Here is a 9228-nt window from a genome sequence, read left to right as displayed (position 1 = left end):
AATATTTTTAATAGATTTTATTAAAGTAAATAATATAGTTCTTTTATTAATAAATATAATTTTATTTTAAAATTTATATAATAAAAATATACTTTTATATATCTTAAGTAATAAAATTTATAAAGTTCATTTAATATCATAAAAATAATATAATAGGTATTATTAATGTAATTATATTATACGTAGTAAAATATCTTTGTATCACATATTTATTTGATAAAATAATATAGATAATAATAAAAATAAGTAAAGTTATTTTATTTTGTAATAATATTTATTATTCTACTAATAACAATAATTATATTTTCTAAAAATGATAAAATGATAATTTTTATTAATAATAGTACTAAAATGATAATAATAATAATAATGATGTTTCATATTAACAATGATATTTTTATTAAAAATAATAATTTTAGTAAAAATGATAGTTTTAATATTAATAATACTTTTAATAATAATAGTAGTAAAATAATGAAAACGATATTTTTCCTTTAAATCAAAATCTTAAAATATCTTACTTTCATCATGATACTCATACTCATTATTTCCTAATCGCTTCGTTTAATAGCTTTTAGTCATCTTTTATATCGCGTTCATATTAATAATAATAATAGTAATCATAATAATTAGATGTTACTAATATTAGTTTTAATTATGATAATACTAATAATAATAATAACATTAATTATAATACTAATAACTATTTGAATGATAATAATAATAATAATAATAATAATAATAATAATAATAATAATAATAATAATAATAATAATAATAATAATAATAATATTAATTATAACCTTAACGATAATAATGATAGTAATAATAATAAAAATAACCATAATATCTTTTATTAATAACGACAACGATAATAATAATAATAATAATAATAATAATAATAATAATAATAATAATAATAATAATAATAATAATAATAATAATAATAATAATAATAATAATAATAATAATAATAATAATAATAATAATAATAAGATTAAAACGACAATAATAACGACGATAATAATAATCATTTTTAATAATAATACAAAAATTCAATTGACTATAACTTCTAAACCGTTCATCGAAACCATTCGATATCTAAATGAAAAGTTCTCAAATTTTCGCTAGCTTTCCAACGACATGCATATCATATACCTTATCTTAATAGCATATGTATTTAATTCAAGATTCGACATAACCTATCTAACGACAATAACGAACGTATAAGCATGCATAATCCTATATATATACTCGAGCACTAGTCAGGGATACACTAATAATATATAAAAGTTAAGTTATGAGTGCTCACGTATCAATATTGAGATTCAATATTGCAAGAAAAGTTCGTAGACGCAACGAAAATGATAAACACTAGTTTGACTCGCGAGCAATACTCCCGAACCATACCCATAACCTCCATAGCTATAACCCATAACTTCCTTAGCTCTATCCCGCTCAAAAAACAATTTCGAAATCACTCGGACAGCACTCCGTCGTAATATTTTATGTATACTAATAATATCTTGAAATAATACGGAGTAAATATATATATATATATATATATATATATATATATATATATATATATATATATATATATATATATATATATATATATATATATGTAAATCGATTGAGAGAGTTTAGAGAAAAATATTTTCAAGTTTCTATGAAATAATGAAACCTATTGAATTCTATTTATAATATATTTTTGAATTATTAAAGTGAATTATTAAAGTAAATTATTAAAGTATGAATTATTAAAGTGAATTATTAAAGTATGAATTATTAAAGTGAATTATTAAATTATGAATTATTAAAGTATGAATTATTAAAGTGAATTATTAAAGTATGAATTATTAAAGTGAATTATTAAAGTATGAATTATTAAAGTGAATTATTAAAGTTTAAGTAAAGTAAAAATAAAGTAAAGGTAAAGTTTAAGTATAGTAAAAGTATAAAACTATGTACGTATAATACGCGTATAAATATTTAAAATATTAATTTAAATCGTTATATATATTTAATAAAATAAAATATAAATATCGTTATCTTTATCATACTGGTTAAGTAATTAGTTGTCAAAAGTGGTTCTAGATATTTATAAAAGTTATATACGTTTTAATAATAAAGTTCTTTTTAAACTGAAAACGTTTTTGTTCTTTTGAAACTAAATCAAATAAATATGATAATTTTATTTTCCAAAACTAAATATATTTAAGAATCATTTTGTTTAAAGGTTAAAATAATGGAAATCGTTATATCATAAAATGTTTTAGAAAAGTAGAATCATATATATTCATAATAGGTTTCAAGTTTTTAAATTACAGTCTGTTGGTGAAGCATGCGATAAAGTTCAAAGGTTAAATAAACGTATGAAATCATCTTAATGAAAAATGTCGAGTTACTTAACTTGTCGATATCCAATATCTAAGTTATTTACACTCCACGTTCTTACTTATAAATCACTTTACCATTTTCCGAATGTCGTCAAAAAGAATAGATTTCTTAAATCACAGTGGACCTCATAACATAGACCCGTAATCATATCATAATGTATCTGATAAATCAATCATTTGATATTATCTTCTAATTCCATCGATAAACATATTGAAACAAATACGTTCATGTAAAGTATTATACATTTAATACTTTATTAATCTTCTCAAGTTATAATATATATATATATATATATATATATATATATATATATATATATATATATATATATATATATATATTTATTTATTTATTTATATATAACGGTTCGTGAATCATCGGAATTTGGTCGAGGTTATAATGAATGTATGAACACAATTTAAAATTCTTGAGATTTAACTTAACAAACTTTGCTTATCGTGTCAGAATCATATAAAGATAAAGTTTAAATTTGGTTGGAAATTTTCGGGTTGTCACAGTACCTACCCGTTAAAGAAATTTCGTCCCGAAATTTGAAGGGGATGGTCATGGCTGACAATAAGTATGTTTTCATGACGTATACGAGTTGGAAATTAGAGTTTCATTATCATCAAGTAATATAGATAAAGCAATTTGATTTTTGTGAAGAGTACGAGTGAAGTTATCACAAAAGAATGAAATGAGTAAATGCACGTTCTTTTTAACCAATGACATAGTCACGGTTGATTTCCGGAATTCAGGGAATTTAGAGAAAATCTTCGTAATAAGATTTGGTTCTTCGGTAATTAAGGAAGTTAGGATCCGCTTTGATTAAATGCGATAATCTGTTTTGATTTCTCTGTCGTATATTTTACTATATATCCACCCCCTTCGTTTCCTTATTTCCACAACTCACACCTTTTATTCTTTCTCCCTCAATTCATACTTTAAAACATTCGCTAATATGCTCCATCCAGTTCTGATTCTTGATATACTCTAACTTTCAAATCTGTCATTCTTCTTTTTCATCTACCGCCGGAAGAATCTATCTACTTCTACTATACTCTTGGTTTTATAGTGTTTTTAGTTCTTCCGTGTCTTTATATTGCTATATGCATCGATATATATGGTTTATAATTTCTGGGTTGTTGTTGGGTTTTATATCTTCCCTTATACTTCAAAGTCCCTGCTTCTGTCTTCTATAATCATTGTCATCCACAGTTAATACTCCCTCCTATTTGCTGCGATTTATACTCCAATTTCTATTTTGGAGCTTTGTCCTTTCGTTTCTTCTCCTTGCGATTAAGCATCGCTTGTAATGGTCCATAATTCACAGATATAAATTTCAGAATGAACATTGTTAATGTACTAAGAAGAAAATGGTAATGGCACGGTCTTGATTTGTTAAATTACCATAATACCCTGGAAAAGACCGAATCATTAAGAAATATTTTCTTAATATTTTAGAGGTTAAATAGAATACAAGAGTCGTGTAACATGGCACATGATGATGTTATGATCTGTGAATCATCACGTTCCATTTAAAAACTCAGCATGACTTACTGTAATATAATCACGTTGATCAAGTGTTATTATATTATACTAACTAATGCTACAGTTCCCAACACTACTTCAATAGTATACATATTTTAAATTCGAATTTTTCAGAATTTAGAAACTAAAATAGTTTCTTTTATGATGTAACACAGATAGCGCAAAGAGATAAATGATTTCGAATAACAATAGTTATGAAGATATCTTCAGAAACATTGAAGATATTTATAATGAAAGATATGATGATATCTTAGAATATCTAAGATCAGAGGATGATGAAGAATATTATTCACAGGGGTTTAGAGTCAGGAGTAAGGTATTTGATAATAATTTCAGCAGACACTGAATCATTTGGATTCTTTGAAGGCAGGTTTAGTCTTTGTGATTTGTTCACAGCCTCCTTCATGGTTTGCTTAATCCATTTTCCAGTTCCAAACCTTCTCTTTTTCTGAGCTTTTCCAACACACTATCCTTTATTATCAAACTTTTAACTGTTAAGGTCGTTTACAGTTTTTGATGCTTCATCAGCATTTTCCAAACTTCGGAGAACTAGTTCGCAGTTTAGGGTGTTTTTCAGAAACTTTACATTCGAAGTATATAAGTCTATGAGTTAGACGTTATATATACACCTATAACCGTTAGCGGAGACATGCTGCAAGATTTCAAAATACTTATTGCTGATTCCCAGTAATTGGCATGACAATATGAGTAAATGATGGGGTTTCGATAAATATAATGATTTTTTGAAAAGTCAAAGATCAGTGAAGTTTTTGGTAAGTTTATTGCTAATGTGGTGAGACATAAAAGGTTCTCTGGTAATGATGACGAAAGGGCAACGTCTATATCAAGGTTATAATAAGACTGTTTCAATTGAAAAGTCGAAGTTGACTTGATGGAGCTGTGACAAAACTGACTAATTTGAAAAGGAATGGCAAAGTTATTTTTGCTAATAAATGCCAAAGGTTCTGACACGGATACGTTTTAAATTATGACTCTAGTTTCGAGAGCTTTTCAGATGCAAGACTGTGGTTAATATGTGGTTGGATCATCATCTAGATTGTTCATTATTTGAAGTGTCTTCAGGAATTTCAAAGGGTTTTGAACACAGATTGTAATCGTTAATATACATATGATGTTCTAACACAGTTTTGAAGTCAAAGTATAGCTTGTGAAAGATGTAAGGATCTAAGAGTGATGATTTTGGTCATATCTCAAGTTAAATTCTGAGATTTCAAAATCAGAATATGTAATTAAATTTTTGAATGAGTATGGTTGTTTTGATTTCTATAAAAGAATGTATATTGTTGTGAAAGTAGGGAGTATAATGGATGATTTGCTGAATCAGATTCGAAAAATGTAACATATTAATTGTGAATTTATATATCTCTCGGGTATTACCTACCTGTGACACCCCAGGTAAAACGTTTCCTCGTAGCATGATATTGTCCGCTTTGCAGAGATAGGGACGTACCCTTGTCTTCCCCGTAGGTTACTCACGGATTTTTCTTGGCGACCACACACGATGAACACTTTTCCAGGAGGTCACCCATCTTGGTAGTGCTCTCTCCTGAGCACGCTTAACTCTAGAGTTCTAATGGGATCTGCTGCGCTTGTGGTCCCAAAACGCGTCATGCTAGGAAAGGTCTCCACACCCTTATAAGGCATGCTTCAGTCCCCTCTCCAACCGATGTGGGACAGATGTAACACGGATGTTACAATCCTCCCCCCTAATGGGACACAGCGTCTTCGCTGTGCACGTTTGGTCCGGGTCCTGGCTCTAATACCATCTGTGACACCCCAGGTAAAACGTTTCCCCGTAGCATGATATTGTCCGCTTTGCAGAGATAGGGACGTACGCTTATCTCCCCCGAAGGTTACTCACGGATTTTTCTTGGCGACCACACACGATGAACACTTTCCCAGGAGGTCACCCATCCTGGTAGTGCTCTCGCCTGAGCACGCTTAACTCTAGAGTTCTAATGGGATCTGCTGCGCTTGTGGTCCCAAAACGTGTCATGCTAGGAAAGGTCTCCACACCCTTATAAGGCATGCTTCGTTCCCCTCTCCAACCGATGTGGGACAGATGTAACATGGATGTTACACTACCCGTTAAAAAAAATTCACAATTAATATTTTGTACAAAAGAATTTTATTACAGTCTTTATGAAAATATATATATGTATATTTTCTTCAGATGTAACATAGATTTAATGAGTTAATGTTAAATTAAACTCATTTGATTTACGGTTGAAACTAGAATTGAATAATCCCTAAAGGCTTTAAAAATTACATAACTTTTACGGAGTATTTCTTTAATGACCTTGAAATTATGAATCAATACTTCGTTATTTGTTGATGTATGATGTTCGGTTCGTGGAATTCTTGTGAATTTCGCAAAGTACGAATGATGTTATTTGAAAAGTTTCGAGTACATCGATGATGAAAGTGTAAAATCAAACATATATTTGAATAATACACTTGATTTATTATGAGATGGAATTTATTGAATTAAAGCAGAGATTGTAGTTAACGATGGTTAAGTTGTTAAGGAAGGATGTACATCTTAGCATATTAGTAATATGAATTTAATCGAGTAGTATTTACCCTTATTTAATTCATACATAATAGCTTAGTACGAAAGATTTATTTTGATCTCAAAATTTATATATATATAATATACATATAATTTCTTCAGAGGGAATGAGTTAATACTTCATAACTCGTTGATACAATATACGCGTTATTGATTCGTAATGATGTCCACGGTGATTCTTGAACTGACGGAGTTTGTGATGTTATAGGTGCTGCTGATTCTGATGACACTGACGGCACTGACTGTGATGGTGATGCTACGGTACTGTTGATGCTGTTGGTAAAACAAGTCTAGCTTATAAATCACGCATCATTCTTGTCAGGGTTTCTACTCTTCCTTCTATCATTTCGATTCACTCATCTGATTTATGGTTAGGGTTAGAATAGATAATCTCTAAGACTTTAGAGATTACATAATCGCCGCGGAGTGTTTCTCCAATGAAGTTATGAATCAACACTTCATCATTTGTTGTTGTTAGTATTCCTTGGTATCTACAGGGCCTATGACATTGGTACTCGTGGGACAGATTGTAAAGTTGAGGTTAACGACGCGGTTGTGGTTGGGGTGGTAATGGTACTGTTGGCGTTGATGATGGTAGTACTGGTTATGCTGCTGGTGCTGCTGCTGGTGTTTGTAACCTTTGCACCATATTGTCCAAAGCCACTACCCGAGCGCGAAGCTCGTTGACTTCTTCTATTACACCGGGGTGATTATCGGTTCGGACGAGCGGATAAATAAAATCTAGAATTTGATATAGTATATAATCATGACGAGATACTCTGGAAATGAGAGAGAAAATGGTGTTTCATACAGGTTCGCCGGTAAGTGCTTTGGGTCCTTCGCCAAGAGGGCAATGTGGTGGATGGAAAGGATCGCCTTCTTCTTGTCTCCAATGATTGAGGAGGCTACGAACCCATCCCCAATTCATCCAAAATAGATGATGGCTGATTGGTTGATCCATTCCAGTCACACTGCTTCGGAGCTTGAGTGGGATTCCATATCGGAATTCGAGGGACTTGAACTAATGACGAATTCCATTTCGTCCGATTGAATAAAGGATTTTCCGATATGAAATGATTTTCCTGCTATCGGGTGGTATTCTAATTACATAGAATATCTATATATATATATAGCGCAAAAGATTTCGTAGATTACGGAGGAATTTACGGGATATGTCAGGCAAATTTACAGTAACAGATATGCTAAGATATGAATATTTGTCTATACACTATTCATGCAATCAATGCAGTAAGACGTGTCTAGACTAAGAATGATAAGCAGGTAATTTCCGACAAAAATGATAAGCAAAACTTTTGACAATGCAGACACGATCGAAGTCCAGACTCACTAATGCATCCTAACGACTATCAGTTAGACACACTAATGCAGACCTGGTTCGCTAAGACCACCGCTCTGATACCAACTGAAAGGACCCGTTCATATACATTATAAACGATTCACAATAGTTGATTACATCGCGAGGTATTTGACCTCTATATGATACATTTTACAAACATTGCATTCATTTTTAAAAGACAAACTTTATTCACCTCTAAAGTTGACGACATGCATACCATTTCATAATACATCCAACTATAATTGACTTAATAATAATCTTGATGAAATCAATAACTCGAATGCAACGTCTTTCGAAATATGCCATGAATGACTCCAAGTAATATCCTTAAAATGAGCTAATGCACAGCGGAAGATTTCTTTCAAACCTGAGAATAAACATGCTTTCAAGTGTCAACCAAAAAGTTGGTGAGTTCATTAGTTTATCATAATCATTCATTTCCATTATTTTAATAAACAACAAGATTTTTATTAAACATAATTCCAATAGCAGAATCCTCTCGTCTGCATAAAGGTAAAATCATTTCCAATAATATAATAGACCACAAGATTTTAATTTTTCAAAAACATAATCCTCAAGCAGAATCCTCTCATCTGCATTAAGGTAAAATCATTCATATGGTGAACACCTGGTAACCGACATTAATAAGATGCATATAGAATATTTCCAAAACAGAATCCTCTCGTCTGTATAACAGAATCCTCTCGTCTGTATAAAAATCGAAGTACTAAAGCATCCGTACCTCGGATGGGGTTTGTTAGGCCCATAGATCTATCTTTAGGATTCGCGTCAATTAGGGGTACTGTTCCCTAATTCTTAGGTTACCAAGCTAAAGGGGTGATATTCGATTTCGATAATCCAACCATAGAATGTAGTTTGAATACTTGTGTCTATTTCGTCAAACATTTATAAAAAAACAGCGCATGTATTCTCAGTCCCAAAAATATATATTGCAAAAGCATTTAAAAAGGGAGTAAATGAAACTCACAATACTGTATTTTATATTAAAAATACATATGACGTCATTGAACAAGTGCAATGTTGGCCTTGGATTTACGAACCTATATTAATTATATATATTTATATATTTGATCAATATCTGTCTAACAATTTAGGTCAAGTCGTAGTGTATCACAATCCTAATGCTCGAGACTAAATATGCAAAAGTCAACAAAAGTCATATTGACCAAAATGTCTTCCAAAATTTATACATGATTATTATATAGTTTAAATATAGTCGTTTTATTTATTTAAATATTTTTAATAGATTTTATTAAAGTAAATAATATAGTTCTTTTATTAATAAATAAAATTTTATATTAAA

Source organism: Rutidosis leptorrhynchoides, chromosome 2 (genome assembly GCF_046630445.1).
Source record: "Rutidosis leptorrhynchoides isolate AG116_Rl617_1_P2 chromosome 2, CSIRO_AGI_Rlap_v1, whole genome shotgun sequence".
NCBI lineage: Eukaryota > Viridiplantae > Streptophyta > Magnoliopsida > Asterales > Asteraceae > Rutidosis > Rutidosis leptorrhynchoides.
The sequence above is the reverse complement of the archived record's forward strand: the minus strand, read 5'-3'. Positions refer to the sequence as shown.